This window comes from Myotis daubentonii, chromosome 19 (genome assembly GCF_963259705.1).
Source record: "Myotis daubentonii chromosome 19, mMyoDau2.1, whole genome shotgun sequence".
NCBI classification, from domain to species: domain Eukaryota; kingdom Metazoa; phylum Chordata; class Mammalia; order Chiroptera; family Vespertilionidae; genus Myotis; species Myotis daubentonii.
The window spans coordinates 28739478-28766111 of record NC_081858.1 but is presented as its reverse complement, the minus strand read 5'-3'; the positions used below and the strand labels follow the sequence as shown (position 1 = coordinate 28766111).

General features: G+C 58.9%; 1 protein-coding gene across 1 annotated transcript in view; it reads right to left on the bottom strand.

The window, feature by feature from the left end:
- TMEM132C (transmembrane protein 132C) overlaps positions 1-26634 on the bottom strand; it is a 73493-nt gene that overhangs the window by 34976 nt on the left and 11883 nt on the right. The window lies entirely within an intron of this gene.

The following is a 26634-nucleotide window of genomic DNA, read 5'->3' as shown; positions in this document are numbered from 1 at the left end:
ACCATGTAGGTGTTTCAGGGTGAAACACAGGAAACTGAGATTTCGCTGCTAAGCATCACGCACGGCGGAGACTTCACGTGGCCGAGCTAACAGAGCGCTGGCAAGTTACCGACGAGGGTGAGGTGAGTATGCTCGCAAATTGCGTGAGTTGAATACATGTTTTACAAAAGTCCTGTATCTTATTGAGTTTTAGAGAGAGGGAGAGGCAGAGAAACATCGATGTGAGAGCAACACAGCCATTGACTTCCTCCTGCACGCCCCAGGCTGGGGGGTGAGCCCACAACCCGGGCACGTGCCCTGAGCAGGAATTGAACCCGCGGCCCTTTGACGTACTAACTTGAGCTAAAGCAGACGGACATCGTAAAGAAGACAGTGCGGTCTGCCAGTGGTTTTGGACGTAAAGCTTGGCCACGGGGGGATCCAGGGCTGATCTCATCAGCAGCCACGTGATGTTTGGCAAGTGTTTATCTTCTTGGATCTTGAGTTTCCATGGAAGGATGAATGGATGATGGATGATGGATGGATGGATGGATGGATGGATGATGGATGGATGATGGATGGATGGATGATGGATGGATGGATGATGGGTGGATGATGGATGGATGGATGGATGATGGGTGGATGATGGATGGATGGATGGATGATGGATGGATGGATGGATGGATGATGAATGAATGAATGAATGGATGGATGATGGATGGATAGATAGATAGATAGATAATGAATAGATGAGTAAATGGATGGTAGGAGGATGGGTAGATACATGGATGGATGGATAGTTGGGTGGGTAAATGGATGAATAGATGGGTGATGAATGGATGCATAAATGAATTGACCAATGGTTGGAGGGATGGATGGTTGAATAAATGATTAATGGATGAATGAATAGATGATGAATGATGGATGGATGGATGGATGATGGATGGATGGATGATGAATAGATGAATAAATGAAATGATCGATGGATGGAGGGATGGTTGAATCAATGATCAATGGATGTATGAATAGATGATGGATAGAAGGATGATGGATGGGTAGATGGATGGCTGAATAAATGATTCATGAATGAATGAATAGATGATGAATGATGGATGGGTGGATGGACGGATGGATGAACAGATGGATGACGGATGGATAGATGATGAATGGACGAATAAATGAGATGATCAATGGATGGATGGACAAACGGATGGATAGAAGGATACATATGCAGATAGAAAGGTAGGTAGGTAGACAGAGCTGATATACAGGATAAGGTAGTAGGTTTGTCCAGCAATTGCAGAATGGCCCCACTTCTCCTCCCGTCCCTACACCTTCTGTGTGTGACTTCACAGCCCTCCCTTCCGGACGGGGAGGCTACGGGCCCCTCCTTGAGCCCAGGCCGGCCTCGCGATCTGCTTTGGCCAACAGGAGATGGCGGAAGTGGGGATTCCCAGCCCCGTTCTCCAGGGGCCTCTCCCACGACTCCCGTCACCCAAGGGCACAGCCCAGCCGCCTCCTGGAGGCCGAGACCACGTGGAGGAGAGCGGGCTGCCAGCTTCCTCCCTTGTGAGATGCAGGTCACGACCGCCACGTCCACGCGCCTCCGACCCTGACCCGGTGGATGTTCACAGGACGGCGCCCCAGGAGCTGCCCAAGGCCCCGGCCGCACCCCCACAGCCTCCAGCACTTCGCGGAGCACCGACCGGTAAATTCATCTCACATTGTGGGGATCCCGATCAGGGAGCGGAGCAGGGAGCAGAGGTAATCACCAGTCCCGGTCGTATTTCTTCCTGACACTCTATCTCCCAGCCACAAGGAACCGCTCTGACGGCCGACGCTCAGCCTGACAAACACCCACCCGCTCACTCCGCTCACCCGCTCACTCCGCTCACCTGCTCACTCAACGTCTCCCGGGGAGACAGGGCCGAGGAGTAATTTTTATTGATCCGGAAAAGTCCAATTCCGGTCTCCTCCGGCCACGGGAGAGGGGATTGGGCCCTCCGCTGACAGCCGGCCCTTTCCATCTGCCGTCAGCCGACAGCCTTTCCGTCGGCGGCTCCCTGCCCGGCATCCGTTCTCTTTATCTGCTCGGCCTGTCAGCGGCGGGGATATTGCGTCCTCCGTCAGTGCGGCCCGTCCACCGGGAGCCCAGCAGCCCCGCCGCGGCCGGAAATTGAGTCTGTGATTCCGAGATAGGGGCCCCGAGACACGGTCCCTGCCACCGACACGTTCCCTGCCACCGGGCCCAGATGGAACGGCCCCGGGGGATGTGACCCTTTCAGCCACCGTCATGCGTCACCACCACCGTGACCCTCAGTGTGGGGTGTCGGCCAGGATGGAGGCGTAGGCGTGGTTCTCGCTGAGCCGCGACATGAAGGATGGGGAGAGGATTCAGAGCAGGAGCCCGAGCAGAGGGTTGGTGGAGAGAAGGCTTGTGTCCCTGGGTGTGAGGGGTGGGGTGTGAGGGTGGGGTGTGCGGGGTGGGATGTGAGGGGTGGGGTGTGCGGGGTGGGGTGTGTGGGAAGATGGGCTGGGGCCAGCCTTTGCCCTGAGCGGGGTCAGGAATCGATGCCCAGGAGGCTCCCTGGAGGAAGGACGAGGTGACGCTTTCCTCTGCCGTCGATCAGGTAACAATAAGCGTCCCCGCCTGGCTGGTGTGGATGAGCATCGACCTACGAGCCAGGAGGTCAGGGCTCGATTCCCGGTCGGGGCACAGGCCTGGGTTCCGGCTGGATCCCCAGTGGGGGGCGTGCGGGAGGCAGCCGGTCCGTGATTCTCTCTCATCATGATGGTCCTGTCTCTCTCTCCCACTCCCTTCCTCTCTCTCTAAAAGAATCTAACAAACAGTAACTGATGGTTTCACACATCAGGGAGGAGCGGCGCTGCCCGTGCGGACACTCCCCGCAGAACTGAACCCACTGCGTCTGCCGCTCGCGTGCCCGCGGCTCGGGGGGCCGTGGCTGCCTCTTCGCGGGGAGGCGCCCGCTCACGGCAGGTGGTGGCGTTGCTTACGAAGACGCCGCATTAATCCTGCGGGTCGCAATCAGCTCCATTCACGGCCATAAAAGGAGCCGCGTTCCTGCTCTTCACGACGGCCTTTCTCCTCAAAACCAAAGAGCTTATTTCCAATGTGGCCCACACCCCCTCCCACCCACACACTAATGACAGATCATTAGAAACACACACAAAACCTCCCGTCCCGCCGCCCCCGCCCGCCCCCGCATGTGAGTCTCAGGCCCGGGGTTCGCATCTGCGGCCGCCTGGCTGCCCAGCGTTTGGCGTAATCACGTTAATGAGCCGCCGGACCGCGAGGTACAAAACGCGTTCCTGCCGGTGGCCGGACACGGCGGGAAAGGGCCTGGAGGAGATGGAAGTCTCTCTTTTTCTCTCTTTTCCTGTTTTTTGTTTTTGTTTTTTCCTTTCATGATACGGGCTTCCACGTCGCGGACTGTGAACGGGACGTTCAAACCCAGCGTCGGGGAAGGAGGGAGCCTCGTGGGGAGGGTCTGGGCGCTCAGGGAGACGCAGCCCTGAACGGAAGGGGGCCTCTCAGCCCCCGAAACCTGCCTTCCCGCTGCGGGAGGAGGAACCGGTGGCCCCGCCGCTGCCGCCTCTCACACGTGTGTCTGCATGTGTGAGACGCTTCCAGCCAGCCCCTGAGCAAAGCCCTCTTCTGTTTTTAAAGATATTTGTGTTGGTTCCAGGGAGGAAGGGAGAGGGAGAGAGAGAAACATCCATGATGAGAGAGAATCACGGATCGGCTGCCTCCTACACGCCCCCCACTGGGGATCGAGCCCGCAACCTGGCCTGTGCCCTGACCGGGAATCGAACCCTGACCTCCTGGTTCCTAGGTCAACACTCACCACTGAGCCCCGCCCGCTGGACAGAATGTGTATTTCTAACAAGCTCTCAGGTGATGCTGCCCGTCCAGGACCCCACTTTGAGAACCCACACCAAGGGGACAGGATGCAGCCGCTGCAAATGACAACTGCCCCCTAACCTAACCCCTGGGAGGCCCGAGGAGTCTGCCCCCAAGAGAGAGCCCCGTCGACCTCCACCGGCCCCCCCCCTCCCCTCATGTTACTGTCCTCCTTGCCGTCCTCGCTCTCCCCACAATGCTCCTGGCTGATCTGCTCATCTCTGCTCAGGTGTCAGGCGTCTCTCTCCACCTGCTGGACAGGGAGCCCATGGAGGGAAGTCCTCTCTCCGAGGCCAAGGTCATGTCTGGGATGGGGAGCACTTGGTGAGATTGACAGAATAAGTGAATGAATGAATGAGTGAGTGAGTGAATGAGTGAGTGAATGAGTGAGTGAATGAATGAGTGAATAATGAGTGAGTGAATAATGAGTGAGTGAATGAATGAGTGATATGAATGAGTGAGTGTATGAATGAGTGAATGAATGAGTGAGTGAATGAATGACTGAGTGAGTGAATGAGTGAGTGAGTGAATGAATGAGTGAATGAATGAGTGAGTGTATGAATGAGTGAGTGTATGAATGAGTGAGTGTATGAATGAGTGAATGAATGAATGAGTGAGTGAATGAATGAGTGAGTGTATGAATGAGTGAGTGTATGAATGAGTGAGTGTATGAATGAGTGAGTGTATGAATGAGTGAATGAATGAATGAGTGAGTGATGAATGAGTGAGTGAATGAATGAGTGAGTGAATGAATGAGTGAGTGAATGAATGAGTGAGTGTATGAATGAGTGAGTGTATGAATGAGTGAGTGAATGAATGAGTGAATGAATGAATGAGTCAGTGAGCAAAGGAAACGGGTAGGTGCCCTGGGACCCCGGCGGCCGCCCCCGGAGCAGCCGGCACTGACCCCCACAGCCCGCCCGCGCCTGGGCCCTGTCCCTCCCGGGACCCCGGTGGCTGGTGCCGGAGCCACCGAGCCTCGCCAGGCCCCTCCTGCCGGGTCCCCGCCGCCGGTGTGGACGGGCTGGGAGCTGCCGCCTGCGGACTCACGGCCGGACGTGTCTCGGCAGCTGCCTGCTTCCCTCAAGTCCCTCGCGAAGACAACACTCTATTAAAAAGTGGAAACAAGATCGTCCCCGTCTGGGCATCAAACCAGGGCGGCGGGAACAGCAGGACACAGAGGCGGGGAGGGCGGCTCCGTCTAAAACCAGACCATCAACCCTCCCTCCCGGCCTCCCAGCAGCCTCAGGGACAGCAATAATGAGGCCACCGCGCAGGGATGGCCGGACGGGGCTGTCCACCCCAGAGGTCGGGCCAGGCCCCGAGGGCGCTCCTGTTAGTGAGGCCCTCACCCTGGACCTCGGCCGCCTCCGCCGTGCCCTCAGGTCTAAGGCACAGGGAGGACAGGAGGGGGAGGGAGGACAGGAGGGGGAGGGAGGGAGGAGGAGGGAGGGGGGAGGGGGACGGAGGGGGAGGTTGGGCCACTCTTTGAAATGAGAGAGAACATATACATTTGGATTCTCCGTTACTTTTGAGAAATTGGATTTGGGGGCAAGACCAGGCTGGCCTGCCTGCTGGCAGGAAATTGGCCAATTGCTTCACGAGAAAAACATATTGTAACTCTGTGTGGGGATGGATGCTGACGAGAGATTGTGGTGATGGTTTTGCAACAGATAAAAAAATAGCGTGCGAGCCTGGGTGTGTGTGTGTGTGTGTGTGTGCGTGTGTGTGGGGTGTGTGTATGTGGGTGTGTGTGGGTGTGCGTGTGCGTCTGCGTGTGTGTGGGTGTGTGTGTGCGTGCGTGCGTGTGCGTGTGCGTGGGTGTGTGTGTGCGTGCGTGCGTGTGCGTGGGTGTGTGGGGGGGGTGTGTGTGTGGGTGGGTGTGTGTGTGTGTGTGTGTGTACGCGGGATGGAGGGGGTCCAATGGGGGGGCACGGGGGGCATCGGTAACACTGTGAACAATAAAGATACATTTAAAAAAAGAAGAAATACTAACTTGGGCTTTTAAAAAATTAACGAAGAAATCTCATGGTTTTCGTCCTGCCCCAGAAGCTGACGGTACAGGCCCCTGACGCCGCAACAGAGAGCGAGCCCCCTGGGCCGATGCTCCCACTCCGCGGATGGGAGAGTGAGGCTGGAGGTTCCGTGCTAGCATTGCAGGCGCCCCCTGGGAGACGCATCCAAACGGAACCCGCCCTTCCCTAAGGTTCCGCGGGGAGCGGTCCCCGTCCTGCCTCACACGGGGGCTGCTTCTCTGCTGACGGAAATGGGCGGGGCAGCTGGCGGGGCTAAGGGCGAAAAATGCACCCGCCCCGTAACCCACTTCTAAGCTTCTGCCCCAGAGACACACACACACACCTATGCACACACATGCACACATGCCTACGCACACACATGCAGACACATTCAGACATGCATACCTATGCACACACATGCACATACCCATACCCATGCACACAGACACACACATACCTATGCACACAGACACATACCGATGCACACATATGCACACATGGGCAGACATACATACCTGTGCGCACACATGCAGACACACATACCTATGCACACACATACCTATGCACACATGCACACATACATACCTATGCACACAGAGACACACATACCTATGCACACAGAGACACACATACCTATGCACACACATGCAGACACATTCAGACATGCATACCTATGCACACACATGCACATACCCATACCTATGCACACAGAGACACACACATACCTATGCACACAGACACACACATACCTATGCGCACACACACATACCTATGCACACACACACATACCTATGCACACACATGCACACATGGGCAGACATACATACCTGTGCACACACATGCAGACACACATACCTATGCACACACATCAGCCACACACACTTATGCACACATGCACACATACATACCTATGCACACAGAGACACAGACCTATGCACACAGACACACACATACCTATGCACACACATGCAGACACACACCTATGCATGCACACACATGCAGACACACATACCTATGCACACATGTGCGCGCGCACACACACACACACAACCCCATGCACCAAAGGAAATGTATCTGGAAGGAAGCTATGCTCTTAGAGGTTTTAGCAGAAAGTTAGAAACAACACAACTACCCATCGTCCGTCAGTAGGAGCAAGATGGCCAACCCAGAATGTGTTCTTGCACGAGAAGACAGAAGAGCAATAAAAGGGAGAATCTAGGCCCTGGCTGGTGTGGCTCAGTGGACAGAGCGCCGGCCTGAAGGGTCCCAGGTTCGGTTCCGGTCAAGGGCATGTGCCCTGGGTTGCGGGCTCCATCCCCAGTGGGGGGCGTGCAGGAGGCAGCCGATCCATGATTCTCTCTCATCATTGATGTTTCCCTCTCTCTCCCTCTCCCTTCCTCTCTGCGATCAATTTGCATACATATGGAAGCATCTGGAAAGAAGCATGGCGGCACACGGCAATTATTAGAGCTGAAGGGTGGACGCACGGACACGCACTGCGTGATGCTCGCTGGTTTCTCTGTGTTTGGACTCCCCCCCAACAGACGTCAGTTCAGAGAGTGACGAGAAGAAAGGGCTAGGCTTGTGCTCACCGCCCCACGCGGGGGCCCCGGCCACGCCGAGCACCACATCGAGATGCAAATGAACGAAACAGACGACATGAAGCCCGCGGGTCCCGGGTCCCGGGCGCCGCGTCCATGTGCTCCGCGGCGCGTCCTCGGCCCGAGCCACACGGCCGTTCAGAGCTCACGAACCGACACTCATTAAATCAGGCGCCTCCGCACAGAAGCCCGCGGGAAGCCAGCCTGCGTATCGATCAGGGGTGAACACACCGCCCCCGGGGCCCCCGAGACCCAGCTGGTGTCCCTGGGAGCGGCGGCCCCTGGGCACGCGGCACCAGGCGACATAATGACTGTGAACATCGCGAGGAAGAGACTCGGCTGAGTTCTCACCGGCCTGTCCGCCTCGGGAAGGTGGGAAGTTTCAATGAAACGCCGAGCTCAGTGTCATTTAAACCCTCCGAGGCGGAATGAGTGGCACCCGCTGACGGGCCCCCCGCAGGGGAAAGAATCCGGGAAGCGAGGGAAGAAGGAAGGGGGTTCGCCCTGCACGCGATCTGCGGCGACCTTTGCTATAGATGCTCTGATTTAATTCATGCCAACAGCCGGCGGGGTGCCCCAACGCCCCTACTGTGTGCCAGGCTCCGAGGGTAGAACAGGGGACCCCAGAGACGGCTCTGCCACTGGGGCCCCCTCGCTGTGGGGAGACGGGGCCTTGGAAGAGGAGTGAGCACAGCCCGCAGGGCGTCAGCGCGGTAAATGCTGCAGCGGACGGACGCATCTACCGGACGCGGGGCAGGTGTGGCGTGGACACGGCGAGGGAGAGGGTCTCCCAGCCAGAAGGCGGCAACCGGGCAGAGGAGCGGAGAGGAGGGGCCGCCGCGGGCGTGTGCGGCTTCGGGCTGTTTGCTCACGAAGGAGAATAAAGCCTCGCGTGTCCTTGGAACCAGTTCTCAGGGGAGCGTCCGGGGGCAGACGGAGTGGCCGCTCGGCTCAGGGCGGCCAGGGGCCGGTCTCTCTCCCGCTTCAGGGGATCAGAGGCTCCCACCACCGAGGGCCGGCGGCGGCTCTGGGCAGCCACGATGGGGGCCCGGCCATGCGTCTCCACCGAGCGACTCACCCACGGGGAGGGCGGTGGGACCGAGAGCCGCGCGGGAAATCCAGATGGGAGAGGCCCACGGCCACGGCCGGCATCTAAGTCAATACCTCGCCGTAAGAGACGGTCAGAAGGCTTTCTTCCCCATCGAGATCCTTTTAACAAATTTACTTTTTATTTTTTGTTGATTTCAGAGAGGAAGGGAGAGGGAGGGAGAGAGAGAAACATCCATGATGAGAGAGAATCACGGACCGGCTGCCCCCTGCACGCCCCCCGCTGGGGATCGAGCCCGCCACCTGGGCCTGTGCCCCGACCGGGAATCGAACCCTGACCGCCTGGTTCCTAGGTCGACGCTCACCACTGAGCCAGGCCGGCCGGGCTTCCTATCAGGATCTTGAGCAAAACAATCGAAGAAATTGGGGGGGGGGGGAGCCACGGAGAAGTGTCCGGTCCCTCGCGAGACACCCCGGACGCGTGCCGTCAGCAGTTTCCCGGCGTGGCCCCCGCGGCTCCGCACGTCAGGAGGGAGTGAGCACGCCTCGTCCGGGCACCTGGCCGCCGAGCCCAGGAAGTCGTTAGCTCGCTTCTCCGCTCGCTCCCTCCCACGCCCGCACCCGGCGATTTCAGGCCCTCCTCCCTGATTGCAGCTTCCTGCCGGCGCCAGCTGCCGAGCCGGCCGCGCCTGCGTTTCCTCCGAGGGAACCACGGGACACAGAGCCCGGCCGGCCCGGCTTCAGCCCCGGACCGCGGTCCAGACCTCAGACTTCTCCTCGGGGCTGAGTCTCCCGGGGTCCCTACACCCCAAGCCCAGCGGTCGTCGCTGTCCGCCCTGGACACACGCGAGCGGGTCGCGCCTCAAATCCACCCATCACCTCTCCTGGGCTGCCACCCCCGCCCCCCCCCCGACACACACAGCCTAGACCAGTGGTCGGCAAACTGTGGCTCTGAGCCGCCTGCGGCTCTTTGGCCCCTTGAGTGTGGCTCTTTCTAAGCCTGAGGAGTACCCTCATTAAGTTAATCACAATGTACCTGCCTATATAGTTTAAGTTTAAAAATTTGGCTCAAAAGAAATTTCAATCGTCGTCCTGTTGATATTGGGCTCTGTTGACGAATGAGTTTGCCGGCCGCTGGTAGACACACTTTCTATTTCTTTTTGGTTAATCCTCACCCAAGGATAATTTTTTCTATGGATTTTATTTTAAAAAATATGTTTTTATGGATTTCAGAGAGAGAAAGGGAGAGGGAGAGAGAGAGAGAAACATCAGTGATGAAAGAGAAACACGGATCCGCTGCCTCCTGCAGGCCCCCCACTGGGGATCGAGCCCACAACCTGGGCCTGTGCCCTTGACCGGGAATCGAACCCTGGCCTCCCCAACCACTGAGTCACACCGGCCGGGCTTAAGCAACGTTAGTGAAGTATCATTGGCATCCTCTGAAATTCAGTCATTGACGTGCACAATTCAATGATGATTTTTAGTGACCATGTGTGTGTGCGCGTGTGCGTGCTCACGTGTGTGTGCATGCGTGCATGTGTGAGCTGGCTCCCCTGCACTGTTTCATGCGACAAAAAGTATCTTGACTTCCACCCAAATTATAAATTATACTCCAGAGGGAGAGAGAGAGAGAGAGAGGGGGGAGAGACAGAGAGAGACAGAGAGAGACAGAGAGGAGAGACAGAGAGAGACAGAGAGAGACAGAGAGAGACAGAGAGGAGAGACAGAGAGAGACAGAGAGGAGAGAGACCTCAAGATGAAGTGAACAGGAGAGAGAAGGAAGGTTCGGCTCGCGGTGACAGGACGCCGCGGTGATGTATACGAGCAATTACCGGCCGCCAGATGGGTCACGTGCGGCTGCTCCTTTGCACAATAAATATCTGACGTCCGTGTATTAATTTCTCATACTCTGTCTTGCTCCAAAAAAGAGACTTACAAAGATGCTGACGAGACAGGAAGATTAAATAAGTTAAAATAAGAAAAATGAGGCGGGGGGGGGGAGGGAGCGCGGGCCGGGAAGGGGGCCGAACGGAAAAGCTTCGTAAACAAAACGCTGAGGCGCGGACTTGGGCGCGATTCCCGGAGACGGGTGACAGCCGAGCCCCGGCGTTGCCGGGACCGAACGGCGGGGGCCGGAGCCTCGTTTCCACAGCGTGGTGTCTCTGCGGCCTCCACACCGTGCCTGGCTGGACTCCCCCCGGCCCCCCGCCCCCGGTGCGGTCGCTGAAAGCCACCCTACTGCGCGCCCGTGGCACCCGCCAAGGAGGTGCAGCCGAGACCCATCGACGTGGGGGGATGAGGCACTGAGAGTGTGTGTGTGGCCCTGGCCGGTGTGCTCAGTGGTTACAGCGTCAGCTCTCGCACTAGAGCAGCGGTTCTCAACCTGTGGGTCGCGACCCCTCTGGGGGTCGAACGACCCTTTCACAGGGGTCGCCTAAGACCATCGGAAAACACATCTATCATTACATATTGTTTTTGTGATTAATCACTATGCTTTAATTATGTTCAATTCGTAACAATGAAAATACATCCTGCATATCAGATATTTCCATGACGATTCATAACAGTAGCAACATTACAGTTATGAAGTAGCCACGAAAATAATTTTATGGGTGGGGTCACCACAACATGAGGAACTGTATTAAAGGGTTGCCGCATTAGGAAGGTTGAGAACCACTGCCCTAGGCGGTCCCGGGTTCGATTCCCAGTCAAGGGCAGGTACCTGGGGTGCAGGTTCAATCCCCGGCTCCAGTCAGGGTGCATGTGGGAGGCAACCAATAGATGCGTCTCTCTCACATCCGTGTTTCTCTCTCTCTCCCTCCCTCCTTGCCTTCAACACTCTCTAAAAAATTTTTAAAAAATCACCCGGCCAGTGTGGCTCAGTGGTTGAGCATGGACCTAGGACCCAGGAGGTCGAAGTTCAATTCCTGGTCAGGGCACAGGCCCGGGGTGCGGGCTCGATCCCCAGTGGGGGGCGTGCAGGAGGCAGCCGATCTGTGACTCTCTCATCATTGATGTTTTTCTCTCTCTCTCTAAAAACCAATAAAAACATATATATTTTTAAAAAGTTGTTTAAATGAAAACAAAAAGAGATGCCAGCCGTTAGACCTTCCATTCCATCACCTCGGCATTCCCAAGGGGAAGACCACGTGTCTCCCACCACAGAGCCAATGAGCACCCAGGATGGCTCTGATTGGCCCATCTCTGGACCAATCCCTGGGGCCGGGGAGATGCAGGCGGTGATGGATGGACAGGCCTGGAGCCAAGACTAGGTCTTGAAGAATCTCCGCAGAACACTTGTCAGTTATAAGGGGTCCCTGCCCGCTGGGCGGCTGGGCTGTCAGGAAGGGAGTCTGCGGGTTCTGGGGACCCACGGGCGCCCCTTCACCCCGCAGGACTGGGGAGGGACAGCAGCAGGTTTGCCCTGCGCCCTCCCACCCTGGACAACGGTGCTGACAGTCCGCGTCCCACCGCCCCCTCCCCCGTGGCGGCCCTGCCCAGACGTCGCATGGCTGGGGCGTGGGGGGGTGCATGTCCAGGGGCGTCCCCCCCGGCTGAGAGGGGTGAGGCCTTTAGGACAACTGGGTCCCCAGAGGATGAGGAGGCCCCCCTTCCCCGTCTCGCACCCCTCCCTGTGAGCCCCGTATTCAGGCGCCTTCCCCACACCGCCCATCCCGCCAACAAAGCCTCAATGTGTTCGATTGGGCCCCGGGCCCAGCTGAGCGCCCGCAGGGAGAGGCTTTCAGCCCCAGCGCCGGGTCCCAGGGAAAAGGCGCCCCTTCCCTTTCAGGGCAGACAGGCCCCCGCCTATAAATCACAGCCCCCCGGGCGGCCGGCCACCTCCGTCCGCATCTGCACAAAGCGCGCTGGGCCTAGAGCCGCTGGGAGCAGCACTGGGGGGCAGCGTGGGGGTGCGGTGGTGAGGGTGGGGGAGGCCCTCCCGGGAGATTTGCATCTTCCTGGGTGTGAGAACTGGTGGGAATCACAGGCCCTCTGACCCTCAGAACCCCAGGGCGGCGTCAGGGGGCGCCCGGGAGCACCTGGGCCTCAGACCATGGCAGGGTTTGGGTTCGCAGACAAGAAAAGGGAGCGTGTGGGCCGGCCGGCCGGGAGCTGGCAGGACGGTAACGAGAAAGGCCTCCAGCTTGGTGACGTCATTCACCACCAGCGGAGCCACGGCGGGTCCAAATAACAGTCCCCGCGTCCTCGGGTGGCGATTTCGTGGAGTCCCAACACGAGAACAGCGCTGCCTCCTTAATCCTTTCCTCCCGGCGTCACCGAGACACCAGCCGTGCAAGGTTAAGGTAAACGATGTGACGATTTAAAAAACATATATATATATTGATTGAGTTCAGAGAGGAGGGGAGAGGGAGAGAAAGAGAGAAACATCTGTGATGAGAGAGAACCACGGATCGGCTGCCTCCTGCACGCCCCCCACTGGGAAGGGAGCCCACAACCCGGCCTGTGCCCTGACTGGGAACCAAACCGTGACCTCCTGGTTCACAGGTCGACGCTCTGCCCACTGAGCTCACCAGCCGGGCTCACGGGGCAGCCCCCTTCTTCCTCTCCATTGCAGACAGCTGACGTGTGATTGGAGGGCGGGGAGGGGGGACAGGGGGCTTGGACTGGGACTTCCTTTTGTAAAAGCTCCCAGAATAATTGCATTTGATTTGCCGCTTAACAACAGGCAGCTTTTAATTAAAACCACGTCCTCGCTGGCGCTTAGGACACGGAGTGAAATGTTACTTCCCGCGACGACGCGGCCGCTGAGCTGGCTCCTCCGGCACTAAGGGCGGCCGGGCCGGAGTTTACCTGGTTTTTGTTCCTTCCCTGAGGCTGTGAGCTCGTCAGTGTCGCGAAGGCCCTCCCTTGATTTTCCGTCAGTTTCTTCTCGTTTTATTTTTTTTATCGAACAGACTGTCAGACACTCTCTTCTTACCTTCTCGTCGTCAGCTGAGAGCCGGTAGAACAGCGCGGGTTTGTTTGCAGGGGGTTTGCAGCTCACACACTCACACACACACACTCACACACACTCACACACACACTCACACACACACACACGCACACACTCACACACACACACTCACACACACACACTCACACACACACTCACACACACACTCACACACACACTCACACACTCACTCACACACACACGCACACACTCTCTCACACACACTCACACACACACTCACTCACACACACGCGCGCGTGCACACACACACACACACACTCACTCACACACATACGCACACACACGCACGCACACTCTCACACACACTCTCACACACACACACTCACGCACACACACACACACTCACACAGACACACACACACACACTCACTCACACACTCACACACACACACACCATTTCCATGGGTTTCAGGACGTTCCGGATCTTTGCTGAAAGCCCACTTTGTAAAACACCAAGCTGTTTTGCATTATACTCGTGGGTTTTTCTTTTTTTTTCCTTTTTTTAATATGTTTTTGTTGATTTCAGAGAGGAAGGGAGACGGAGAGAGAGAAACATCCATGATGAGAGAGTCATGGACCGGCTGCCGCCTGCACGCCCCCCACTGGGGAGGGTCCCCACGGGGACCTCGGGCGTCCGTGGGACTTGCGGCCAGCACAGGCCCCGGCGAACAGGGGCCCTCGGACGCCATCCTCTCAGCAGGACTCAGCGGGCAGCCGGGCGGCGGGCCCTGCGCACATGTGGGAAGAAGAAAAGCCAAGGGCGCTCTGGCCGCTAATGGGAAACATCCCGGCCTGGCGGGCGGGCGGCGGGAACAGAACCCCAGCTCGCGTCAGGGAAGGATCAAAGGCGAGGAAACGAACCCCAGCTGGTCTGGGGGGCCTGGGCTCGGGGACGGGGATCATAATCAGACGTGCAGGCTCCTCCAGCCTCTCCCGCGTTTAAGCACCCCCCTCCCCCGACGGAACAGAACAGCGAGGAGGAGGCGGCGAGCGGGGATCAGGCCAGGAGCCCCCGGGGAGCGGCCTCTCCTGCAGCCGAGGTCTAGGCCGTTATGGCCGCTGGCCGCCAGGACCCCCGGCCCCTCGCCTCCTGCTCGCACACAGTGGCAGCTCGAACGCGGCCCCGAAAAAGGACTTGGCCCAGGAGGAGGCTTCTGCTCCCTCTTTCTTCCTTCCCAACCACCTCACAGACGTGTGGCCGGCCCAGGCGGCGGGGCTCCCTGATTGAACCTTGGCCCCTGAACCGGCTCCTTTCCCCATCAGGGCACATGGCAGGGTTGTGGGCTCGATGGATCCCCCGTGGGCGGCGTGCAGGAGGCGGCCGATCATTGATGTTTCTCTCTCTCCCTCTCCCTTCTTCTCTGAAATCAATAAAAATGTGTTTGTTTTTTTAAAAAAGTACTGGGGTTTGGGACCAGGGAAGTGGGGCGCGTGGGGTGAAGACCCCTCTGTGGAGAGACAATAAACACCCCCCCAGCGCAGCCCCGAATGTCAGGGCCCCCCCACTTCCCTCTGCACACGGCCCTTTCCTTCCATCCCCCCACTGAAAGGGGGGGTGCATCCTGGGAAAGGCAGGCTGCCTGCACCCCAGCTCCTGATAGGCACGCGAAACAGAATCAGGGGACCCCCCCTCGACCTCCCCAGTTTCTCTGAGCTTCCTGGCTTTTCTGGATAAACCAGAGAGAGCCCCCCTGGGCACATCCTGTCCTCCGAGAGGCACTTAAAAGCAGGTCTGTAACTTGATCCCCGGCCCCCCTGCCCCCAGAGCTGGAGGCTCTCCCCCCAAAAGAGACCCCCGGCCTGAGGGGAGGTGGGCCTCTGGTGCTTTGAAGGAGGGACCCCCCCAACACAGTCACAGACTCAAACAGGGCTCAGGGGGAGGCGGCGAGGAAGGGGGCGGGGACCCTCCTGAAACTCGCCTTCCAGGTGGGAAGGCCGGGCTCATGGGCCGCTCGGGGGCCAGAGAAGATCCTTAACAGCTCGCGTGAATCCCCCCAAGGGCCGCCTGCTAAGCCTTTAAGCCGCCAACGTCTTCACAAGATCGAGGGGCTCACCCAGCGGCCTCCGCGCCGCCCGCCTCCGCCCCCCACGGCCGGGGCCCCGGCTCAGGCAACAGTCCACTCGTCTCCAGACCTCGGGTGGGTCCCATCTTTTATGCAGAAAAATAAACAGTAGAAACGGAAAACACGTCTCTCACGAAGGCAGAGGGAGAAAGAACGGATCTTGGCCCAGCAGCTCCCGCCCCGCAGGCTCTGGCCCCGGCAGCCAAGGGCTGCGTCCCCGCACCCGCTGGGGGTGCCCCCCCCCCCCCCGCCACGGGCTCAGCGCTGTGCTAGGCACACGAGCGGCATCCGTGACACACACACACACACACACACACACGCACACACGGCTCCTGCTGGAGTCGCCATCAGGCATGAGTGTTACAGTTAATCAGCGACATGGATACGTTGCTGCCGAAGCTCATGGCTTACAGGAAGGCTTGTTCCTTGATTTGTAATCCTCCCCCCTGGATGTTCTCCCATTGATCTTTAGAGAGAGTGGAAGAGGGAGGGAAGGCAGGGAGAAACATCAACGTGAGAGAGACACCTCGACGGGTTGCCTCCTGCACGCGCCCGACCGGGGCCAGGGCCGGGGAGGGGCCTGCAACCCAATCGAGGTACGTGCCCTTGACCGGGGTCAAACCCAGGACCCTCGGTCCGTGGGCCGGCGCTCTACCCACTGAGCCACACCGGCCAGGGCCCAGCTGTTATGTCGGGACCACCCCCAGCTGCCCCTCCCTGACTGCCCGATGCCCGTGTCCCCACAGCCCCCGACTCTCGCAGGCCTGGGAGCGGGAATTTAAAGAAAACGCCCCTCGCGCGGAGGCACGTCTTTCCGGGGCTCCCTGAGGAAGGGGCCGGCGGACGGGAGCCCTCCTGACCAGAGATGCAAGCCTGGCCGAGGGTGTCTAACGTCGGAGACGGGGAGCGGTGGACTCGCCCAAGAGAAGAAACAGCAAAGGGGCCAGATCGTTGCCAACAGCTTGGGAAGCACCGCGGGCGGGAGGCCCGGGAGCTGGCACCCTCCTTCCGTCCGTCCGTCCGCCCGCCCGGCACTGGGCCTGGGCGCTGCTCATTGGACAGAGAAAACCCGGGGTCAGAGCCTGAGGTCTCTGCTGGGAGGAGGGGGTGCGGCTCCTTCCAAGGCCAGCACAAGGTGGAGACGTGATGGACAGAGACGCCCACACCTGGCCTGGCCGGGGCGGTTCAGTGGTTGAGCGTCGACCTATGAACCAGGAGGTCGGGGCACATGCCCGGGTTGTGGGCTGGATACCCGGTAGGCGGCATGCAGGAGGCAGCAGATCCATGACTCTCTCCCATCATCAATGTTTCTCTCTCCCTCCCTCCCTGAAATCAATTTTAAACAAAGGAGAAGGGGGAGGACCCCAGAGGCGCCCCCACCCCCCAAGCTCTGTCCCTTTAAGCCGCGTCCCCCCCGGGGCTCCTTCCCCCGCTGCCCCAGGCTTGCTCGTCAAGGCTGACCGGTTTCTGATTTCCACGGCTTTCTTTCCGCGGAGGCGCCTCATGCCAACTTGGAAAGAGGCCAAACTGCAGCTCAGACGGAAACGCTCCACCTGAAAGCAGTGGCGGCTCCGACCGCAGAGGCTGGGCGCGGAGGGGAGCCTGTGCCCCGCTCTGGGCCGCCTCCTCCGGGAAGTCCCCCCAGACTGAATGGGAATCGGACAGGGATGTGATCGCCCCAGTCACCTGGAACGGAAAGGAGGACGACAGCTGGGGGGGGGGGCGTGGGGTTCCGCGGGGTGTTCACCACAGGCGAGGCCCCCGCGGGGCCCTGGATCGGAAACGGCACCGGCATCCGTCTCCCGCTGCTGGAGGGAGGAGATGCCCCCACGTCCGGCGAGAGCAGATGGCGGGCCCGGCGGCGCCTCCTCACGGTTGGGTGGTTCGTCCCGGGCGCAGTGAGACGGAAGGCCCTTTGGCTACGCGGCTGCATTGTTTTTAACGGCGCCTATTTGATATCGTTTTAAAAAAATGTTTTTATTGATGTCAGAGAGGAAGGGAGACAGGGTGAGAAACATCCATGATGAGAGAGAATCACGGACCGGCCGCCTCCTACGCGCCCCCCACTGGGGATCGAGCCCACAACCTGGGCCTGGGCCCCGACTGGGCATCGAACCGTGACCTCCTGGTTCCTAGGTCGGCGCTCAACCACCAGCTGGGTTTGGTACTTAAATCGTAGAGTCAAATGAGCCCTGGCCAATGTGGTTCAGTGGATAGAGCGCCGGTCTGCGGACCGAAGGGTCCCGGGTTTGATTCCGGTCAAGGGCATGTGCCCGGGTTGTGGCTTGATCCCCAGCCCGGGGCCTGGTCAGGGTGCGTGCAGGAGGCAGCCAATCGCTGTGTCTCTCTCCCATCGATGTTTCTGTCTCTCCCCGTCCTTTCCACTTTCTCTAAAAATCAATGGGAAAATCCACGGGTGAGGATTAACCAGAGAGAGAGAGAGGGAGGGAGGGAGAGAGAGAGAGAGAGGGAAGGAACGCCTTATCAATCTGGGGGAAGGATGGTCTTGCTAGAACTGGTAACTGGGTCTTCCACAGAGAGCGGCCGCCGGGATGTCTTCACGGACTTACTAATCGAGAGACACGGCACATTACGAAACAGGCACCCCGCATCAGCACCACCCCCCCGCCCCCCAGAAGTACCGGCTGCGGGGAGGAGCTCCTCTCCCTCCCGAGCCTGCGATGGCCCCGCAGCCACACCAGCAGCACCTGTTCACACGTGCTCGTGGCTAAACGAACTCACAAAGACACACGTTTTTAAATAAGTTCGGCCTTGTCCCACCTAACGCACACATTCAAAAACATCTCCACCCAGGGCCGTGGTGGGAGCAGCAACTAGACGCCAGTCGCGTACACAGGCGTGGCCCCTGTGAGGGCAGCGTTTTCACGAAGAACCTGGCTCTGTGCACTGACAACACGCAGGTATCATGGAAAACTACCCTCATCACTTAAACTCCAACACGGCGAGGCAGCAATAACCCCCCCCAGCCCTCCCCGCACGCACCAGTCCAGTCGGATGAGCTGGGAGAAAATGAAGGCTCCAATCTCTGTTTCCAACAAAATCATTTTGGGAGAGATGGTTTAGAGCAGCAGTTCTCAGCCTGTGGGTCGCGACCCCTTTGGCGGTCGAACGACCCTTTCACAGGGGTCGCCTAAGACCATCCTGCCTATCAGATATTTACATGATGATTCATCACAGTAGCAGCATGACAGTGATGACGTAGCAACGAAAATAATGTTATGGTTGGGTCACAACATGAGGAGCTGTACTGAAAGGGCCAGAAGGTTGAGAACCGCTGGTTTAGAGTGACAGAAAGAACTCATGGGGGGAGGGGGCGTCAGGTAGTAGGGGGGGGCAGGTAGTGGGGGGGGCAGGTAGTCTGGGGGGTGCTTTAGTTCTGGGTCTCAGCTTGTACGTTCAGAAAAGGGGTGAAGAACATGAACATCTGCAGCCTGATTCTTGGCTTTGAATTCCTGGCCAGTTACCAGCTGTGTGTCCTGGGGCAAGTGCGTTGTCTTCCCTGTGCCTCAGTATTCCCATCTGTAGAATGGGACGACACAAGGACCCACCTGGGGGGAGGGCGTGCGTGGGGGCTGTGCTGAGGGCTGACAGGTTCATCTTGTAAAACACTCACCATGTAAAACACTCAGAAAAGGCAATACCTATGTCTCATCTAAGTTCACTGTCACAATGTTATCACAGAGCTGATTAACCGTTCATCCATCAGCACCATGTGAGGTGTACACAACATTTAGCCAAGGATACAGACACGGGTGGGACTCACTGCAGAGTTTTACATGAAGCCAATGTGAAAATATGAATTAGAAAAAGAATAAAACCGGATTCGGTCCTATAGCTTTAGCAACCATGAGATAGCCCAATAACTCTTGAGTTAAATGAAAACAAAACAAAAAACCCAACATGGAAGCCTGCCATGATTCAGAACTAAGTGACAGCATGGGGAGATGCAGCCAGCGCAGCAAAGGAAGGACAATTCATAGCCTTGGGTGCGTATATTGAAGAAAAGGAAAGGGAAATGTGAATAAATGAATCGCACTTCATTCCAAGAAACCAAGAATGAATGTAAAAGGGTTTTTGCTGATGAAGTTGGAAGTGGATGTGTACGTGTCCTCCGATGGGATTGGACGTGTCGGTGGACCGTGTAGAAACCGTTAGGCTCAGGAGGAAGGTGGCGATGACCCTTCACGTCTGTTGCCGTTCCGGCTGGAGCGGGTCCCGGGCCCGCCTGCTGGGCATCTGGACGCCTCGAGTCTCGGGGACCTGGGCGGAGGCGGCCCCAGGAGACAGCTGAGCTGACCCGGGCCCGTGCCCACCTCAGTGCTTTTGCATCTGCAGCTGCCTGTCCAGGTCAGAGTAGGTGACTGTGTGCAGAGACCAGAGGGTCTTCCAGACGCCTCGGCGTTCGTGAAATCCAGACGTTTCCAACTGCTGAGGAGGGTGGGGTGGAGGCAAATCGTGAAAACCAGGGAGAAGTGTAGTGATGTCCTTCTCCCGCCTCCTCCTTCACACACACACACACACACATGCACATACACAACTCACACACACATAACTCACATCTACACAGACACACAACACACACAGACATACACATACACACAGCACTAACATGCACAACTCACACACACAGTCACACAGATGCACAACACTAACATACACACCTCAGATACACATACCAACAACTCACACATACATACACACACATACACACAGCACTGACATACACAACTTACACACACATTCAACTCACACGCACATTCAACTCACACACACATGCAACTCACACACACACAACTCACATATACACAGACACACACACAACACACACAGACATACACATACACACAATACAACTCACACACACATTCAACTCACACACACACACACACAGAGACACACACAGACGCACACACACAACCAGCCAGCGGCCGCCATCTGGCTCTCCGGGAGGAGCAGGACACGGTGTGCACCCCGAGGTGCCCCGCCCCCCGAGACCGCGGTTTCTGCAGACGGTGCTGTCCGGCGGGCGGGGCCCGGAGCCACCGGGCAGCCGTCCAAGATCCCAGGCCGCTTGGCAAGACCCACAGAGGCTCAGGCAGCCGTAGCCGCGAAGAATAAAGATAATCCCAGAGGCGGCTGGGAAAGGCCGCCCCCCTCCAGGGGAAAGCCATTCGGGGCTCAGACACTCACTGCTCCCCCGGGACACGGGGGGGGGGGGCGTCCAGGGCAGCGGGACAGCGGGCCCCCATCAGGTGCGGGCCTTCCTCGGCGGGCGGCGCCTCGGAGGGGCACCCGGGTCGCCGTGGGAGCACAGACGGGCTGGGCCAGGCCTTTTATTTTTAATCCTGAGAAAGCCCGGGCCGCGGCGGGCTGGGCGGAGAAGCCGGCGTGAGAATGACACGGCCCACGGCTCCGGGGCACAGCCCGCGGCCGGAGCGGACGCACGGGGAGAGAACGCTTGTCCGGCGAAGACTGTGACCCGTTTCGGGCCGGAAGGCAGCGAAGGAAACCGTCCCCCGCGTCCACACGCAGCGGAGAGGAGCGAGGGCTGGGCTCCTCCTCGGCCCCGGCTGCGAACCCCGCCCTGTCCCACGTCTCTCAGAGCCACGTTCTCACCAACGAATGAACGCAGTCCTCCCGCCGGACCGGCCAGGACCGGGGCTTGGCTGACCTCGCTTCTCCGAGGGTCCACCCCCAGCCCTCCACACGCTCTCCTCCATTCGCGCCCCCTCAGTGGGGTTTGCTGAGATCAGGGCATTACAAAATATTTTCAAACAGAAAGGAAAGAAGCCAGGTATGCGAATCCAGCGTGCTCATCCCCCCAGCAACCCCACATCCAACCACACCAGGTCTTTTGTTGTTGCTGCGGTTAATCTTCACCCGGGGAAATTTTCCCACTGATTTTCAGAGCGAGTGGAAGAGAGAGGGAGAGACGGAGGGAAACATCGACGTGAGAGAGACACCTCGAGGGGTTGCCTCCTGCATGCGCCCCGACCGGGGCCCGGGCCGGGGAGGAGCCTGCAACCGAGGTACGTGCCCTTGACCGGGAATCGAACCCGGGACCCTTCGGTCTGCAGGCCGATGCTCTATCCACTGAGCCACACCAGCCAGGGCCAAATGAGGTCTTTAAGAGGGAAGCACTGAATCGCTCAGTGGACACAGAAAAGGAAAAAAAAAGCTTTTCAAGACCCTGAGGGACCAAGACCTGGTTCCTGGTCCGTGGTGTCTTCCCGGGTGGTCACTCCCGGGGGGCGGGGGGCGGGGGGCGGGGGCGGGGGCGGGGCTGCCCCCCTCTCCGTGCAAAGTCCCAGGGCCGAGGCAGAAACCTCAAGGAAATCGCCATGGAGGTTCCCATGGAAACCGCCGGCGAGGGGAGCGCTGAGAAAAGCAAGGAGCAGAATGAGGAGCAGGGGAGGCACCCAGCAGCTACCCCAACCTTTGCTTCCGAGGGGCGCAGCGGGGGCCTGGGTGGCAGGAGGCCACCACCCCCGCCGGCTCAGTCTCTGGCTGGAATCCCGGGGGCGCCTCAGACCGGGGCCCCCTCCCCAGACCCCGGCTTGGGGCGTGGGGACCAGGCGAGGCCCCTAACGAGGTATTTCCTCCCCGTAGTCATTGGCAACCGCAGCCCAGAGGTGGCTGCGCGCGCACAGGCTCAGGACGGCTCCTAATGGCTAGTTTGTTTCCCACCAGCCTTGTCTGCAGCGCGCGGGTCCGGGCGCTCACGCTGGACGAGCTGGTGGCTTTGAAACAGTTCGGCTCAAACACAGCGTGAGAACAGAGCCTCCACACGCCCTCTCTCTTCCCTCGATCGAGGTCCGTCGGCCCTGGCGTCTTCCTGTGAGAGTCCTCGATGATTTCTGTCTGTGCCCCTCGCTGGGTGACCCTGACCCTAAGCTTAACCCTAAACCTGACCCTGACCCTGACCCTGACCGTAACCCAAACCGGAACCCTTGCCCTGACCCTACCCCTGACCCTGACCTTTAACCCTAACCCTGACCCTGACCGTAACCCAAACCGGAACCCTTGCCCTGACCCTACCCCTGACCCTGACCTTTAACCCTAACTTTAACCCTGACCCTGACCCTGACCTTTAACCCTAACTTTAACCCTGACCCTGACCCTGACCCTGGCCCTGCACACAGGACCCCAGCCCGAGAGCAGCCGAATGAGTGGGATCAGCCAGGCGGCGCCCCTGCTCCCAGGTGGCATCTTACAAGGAAATGACGTGTCCTCCTCCTTCCGTCATCGGCTGCCCGCGGGCCCCTCCCAGGCCTGTGCCCACCAGCACACCCCGCGGATCCCACCTGCAGCCTGGGGAGGCGACGGGGGCCCGTCCGTAATCTGCCCCCCGCCTGGCAGGGTGTTCGCGTGAAGGCGGCGCCTGCATATCGGTTTTTATATGAACAGCAAAGCCCAGCCTGTCCCCCCACGGCCGGGCCGAGAAGAGACGGCGAGCACCCCGCTTCCCCCTGGGCCGCGATGGGGGCACAGTCCCGTCCGGCATTCCCCCTGCGTGCGCCCGACAAGCCCTCCGTCCTGTGGCGATGGCTGCGGGCCGGTGTCAGCCCCTCGTCCTCGAGGCCCCGTCCACCCTGGGCTCCGGAAAGCTGGCTGCTTCCCGCGCAGAGAATCCTGCCCCGTTTCGGTTCGCTCTCTCGCTCGGAGCTGATGGAAATAACTCCACCCCCCCCCACCCCCCCCCCCCCCCCCCCCGGACTCGGCGTTTGGATCCCAGATCTTTCGCCAGGTTTCCTGCAGCCTCGCCGGAGAGCTGGCTATCAGCCGGCTCGCTTGTCTGTTTAATGCAGCCCGCTCCGCGAGACGAGGCCTGCAGGGCGGGGACCCTCCTGCCCACGGTGTGTGGCTGGGCCCCCCCTCCCCAACAGCGAGGGCCCGGAAAATCTATGCGGGACGAGTGGCTGAGCCCTGCTCTCGTTTACATAACAACATCGCACATGACAGCCCGTTCCCCAGCTGGTTCCTCCTGCTCATCACCGGCCTGGCTATCTAGCCTTCAATATGGGCGGAGCAGCAGGCTGAAGCCAGCTGTGCAAGCCCAGGAAGCTTCCGGAACTCGGATGCTCCAGCCAGAGGCTCGTCGGTGCTCACAGACGATTCGTGCACAAAGTGCGTACCCCATAAAGCAGCACCCAGAGACGCTGCCAAAGGACCTTCAAATATACATACATATATATTAATTAATTTCAGAGAGGAAGGGAGGGGAAGAGAGAAATAGAAACATCAATGATGAGAGAATCATGGACCGGCTGCCTCCTGCACCCCCTCCCCCCACTGGGGATCAAGCCCACAACCCGGGCACGTGCCCTTGACCGGAATCGAACCCAGGACCCTTCAGTCCCCAGGCCGGCGCTCTAACCACTGAGCACACCAGCTAGGGCCTGGGTTGACTCTTGTAAGTGCCCGGACCAGGGGTCGAACCCACAGCCTTGGTGCATTGGGACGATGCTCTAACTGAGCCACCTGGCCAGGCCTCCAAGAGCCCTCATGAAATGGGGAGCAATGACGGCCCCCAATTTCCGAAAACCTATTTGAAGACCCCTTCCCGTTAAACCACACCATCTCCCCCCAGGTTACCACCAACTGGACTTTAAACGACAGATGACAGCCCTGGCCGGTGTGGCTCAGAGGCTAGAGCGTCTACCTGCGGACTGAAGGGTCCCAGGTTCAATCCTGGTCCAGGGCACCTGCCTGGGTTGCGGGCTCCATCTCCAGTCGGGGGCGTGCAGGAGGCAGCCGATCCATGATTCCCTCTCATCATGGATGTTTCTCTCTCTCCCCCTTCCTCTCTGACATCAATAAAAATATAAACAACAGATGACAATCGGCAAAATCGCAGACAGCAGAGGGTACACGCCCTAAATACGTGAGGACAACAGATCCTCAAAGTCACACTCCCACACCCACCAAAGTGCACCCTGACCGAGCCTGCACGCACAGCTGTACGGAGGGGAGAGGGGGGCGTTGCCGGCCGAATCGCGCTTGGCTTGCATTTCGGCGCAGCCCGGGGAGTGAAATCAAATGAATTGATTTTATGACAAGGACAATTCGCCCAAGAAAAACGCGCTTTGATAAAGCGGCTCCGTGAACAAACACCCCCCACAGACGTGCGTCTGAAATAACTTCCCGGGCCGCGGCTGAGCCTGGTTATCAGACGACTGGGGAGACGATCAAAGGTCGTGTATTTCTTCTCCGATGCCCTTGAGAGCCGCCATACCTTCGATCTTCACGTTGACAATGGCTGTGGGTTTTGTTTTGTTTTCTAGACGTTCGTCTGGCTTGGCAACGCCCACGGGGCCCGCACGTCGGATCATCACGTCGCTGCCTGGGAAGGGTGCGGATGGAGAAGGTGGGGCTGGTAGGTTTGGGCTGCCTGGCTGTCAACCCTCCTTCTCTTGGTCACAACACCCTGATTTCTTTTTTTTTTTTTTAAATATATATTTTTATTGATTTCAGGGAGGAAGGGAGAGGGGGAGAGGGAGAGAGAAACAGCCATGATGAGAGAGAATCATGGACCGGCTGCCTCCTGCACGCCCCCCACTGGGGATGGAGCCCACAACCCCTGCCCTTGACCGGAATTGGGCCCGGGACCCTTCAGTCCGCAGGCTGACGCTCTATCCACTGAGCCACACCGGCTAAGGCTCTTTTCTGTGTTTGTTTGTTTTTTAACAATGAGATATAATTTTCTCCCAGTAGACCAGAAACAATTTTTACTTTTTTAAAGTATGTTTTTATTGATTTCAGAGAGAGAAACACCCATGATGAGAGGGAATCATGGACGGGCTGCCTCCTGCACGCTCCCCACTGGGATTCGAACCTGAAACCCAGGCCTGTGCCCTGACCGGGAATCGAACCCTGACCTCCTGGCTCATAGGTTGATGCCCAACCCCTGAGCCACGCCGGCCGGCTCCCGCCCTCAGAATTTGAAACAGGAAAAAAGGAGCTAGCCGGGCCTCCAAGGGCCCCCTGCTCACGCCCATCATGACATTCACAGTTGCTTTTGTGGGACATGTTTCCGCCGGGTGACGTGGAGACAAGGCCACGTATTTCCACGGCCTCCCGTGACCCAGATGTGTCACAGCTCCTGCCTCCGGGTTTAACGTGGCTCTGGACGGCTCCTCCCTGCCTATCGACAGCCAGGGGCGGCCGGAGCCGAGTCTCCCGGATGGCCCTCCAGTCCTGGCTGCTCCCGGAGTGAGTGCTGCGAGCGCGTCTGGTGATGGCGGGATGGCGAGGCCCGCGGGGCTGGTCTCACGTCCGCTGTCACGGGAACAGGCTCCCTGCCCGGCGCCCCCGGCGGGACCCGCTCACCCAGAAATCCCCGCCGTCCTTCCCACGGCCCGCACCCCCTTTTCCTCCCCACTCTCAGCCCCTCAGTGTTGGGTTCCCGACCGTCTCCCCCCCCCCCCTAGAGAAGGTCACGCACCCCAGGCCCAGCCAATGGGAGCCCCGTATGCCATGGGCGTTGGTGACGGGCTCAGGGTTGGGCAGATGTTGAAAACGGGGTCACTCAGAGGCCGGGGTGACCGGCCTGGGCTGCCGCCAGTTTGAACCCATGGATAGAGCATCGGCCTGCGGACTGAAGGGTCCCGGGTTCGATTCCCGTCAAGGGCACGGCCCTCGGTTGCAGGCTCCATCCCCGCCCTGGTGGGGGCACGTGCGGGAGGCGAGCAATCCATGTGTCTCTCTCACATCGATGTTTCTCTCTGTCTCTCCCCCTTCCTTCCATCTCTCTAAAAATCAGGAGAAAAATATCCTCGGGGGAGGATTGACGAAACAGACATTTTCTCCTCGTCTGCGTGTGCGTCTAGGGACACGCTGCCCACGCGTGAAGCCCCCACGGGCGCGGGCGTGGAGGGTGCCCGGCCGGGATCCCACCGGTGTCCGCAGCGGAAAGCGATTCGGCAGGGAGGAGGGGGCGGCCGTGTCGCGGGCTCTCGGCTACTTTTGTTGTTTGAAGGGTAAACGCTTGAAACACGTTGCCATAGTGACA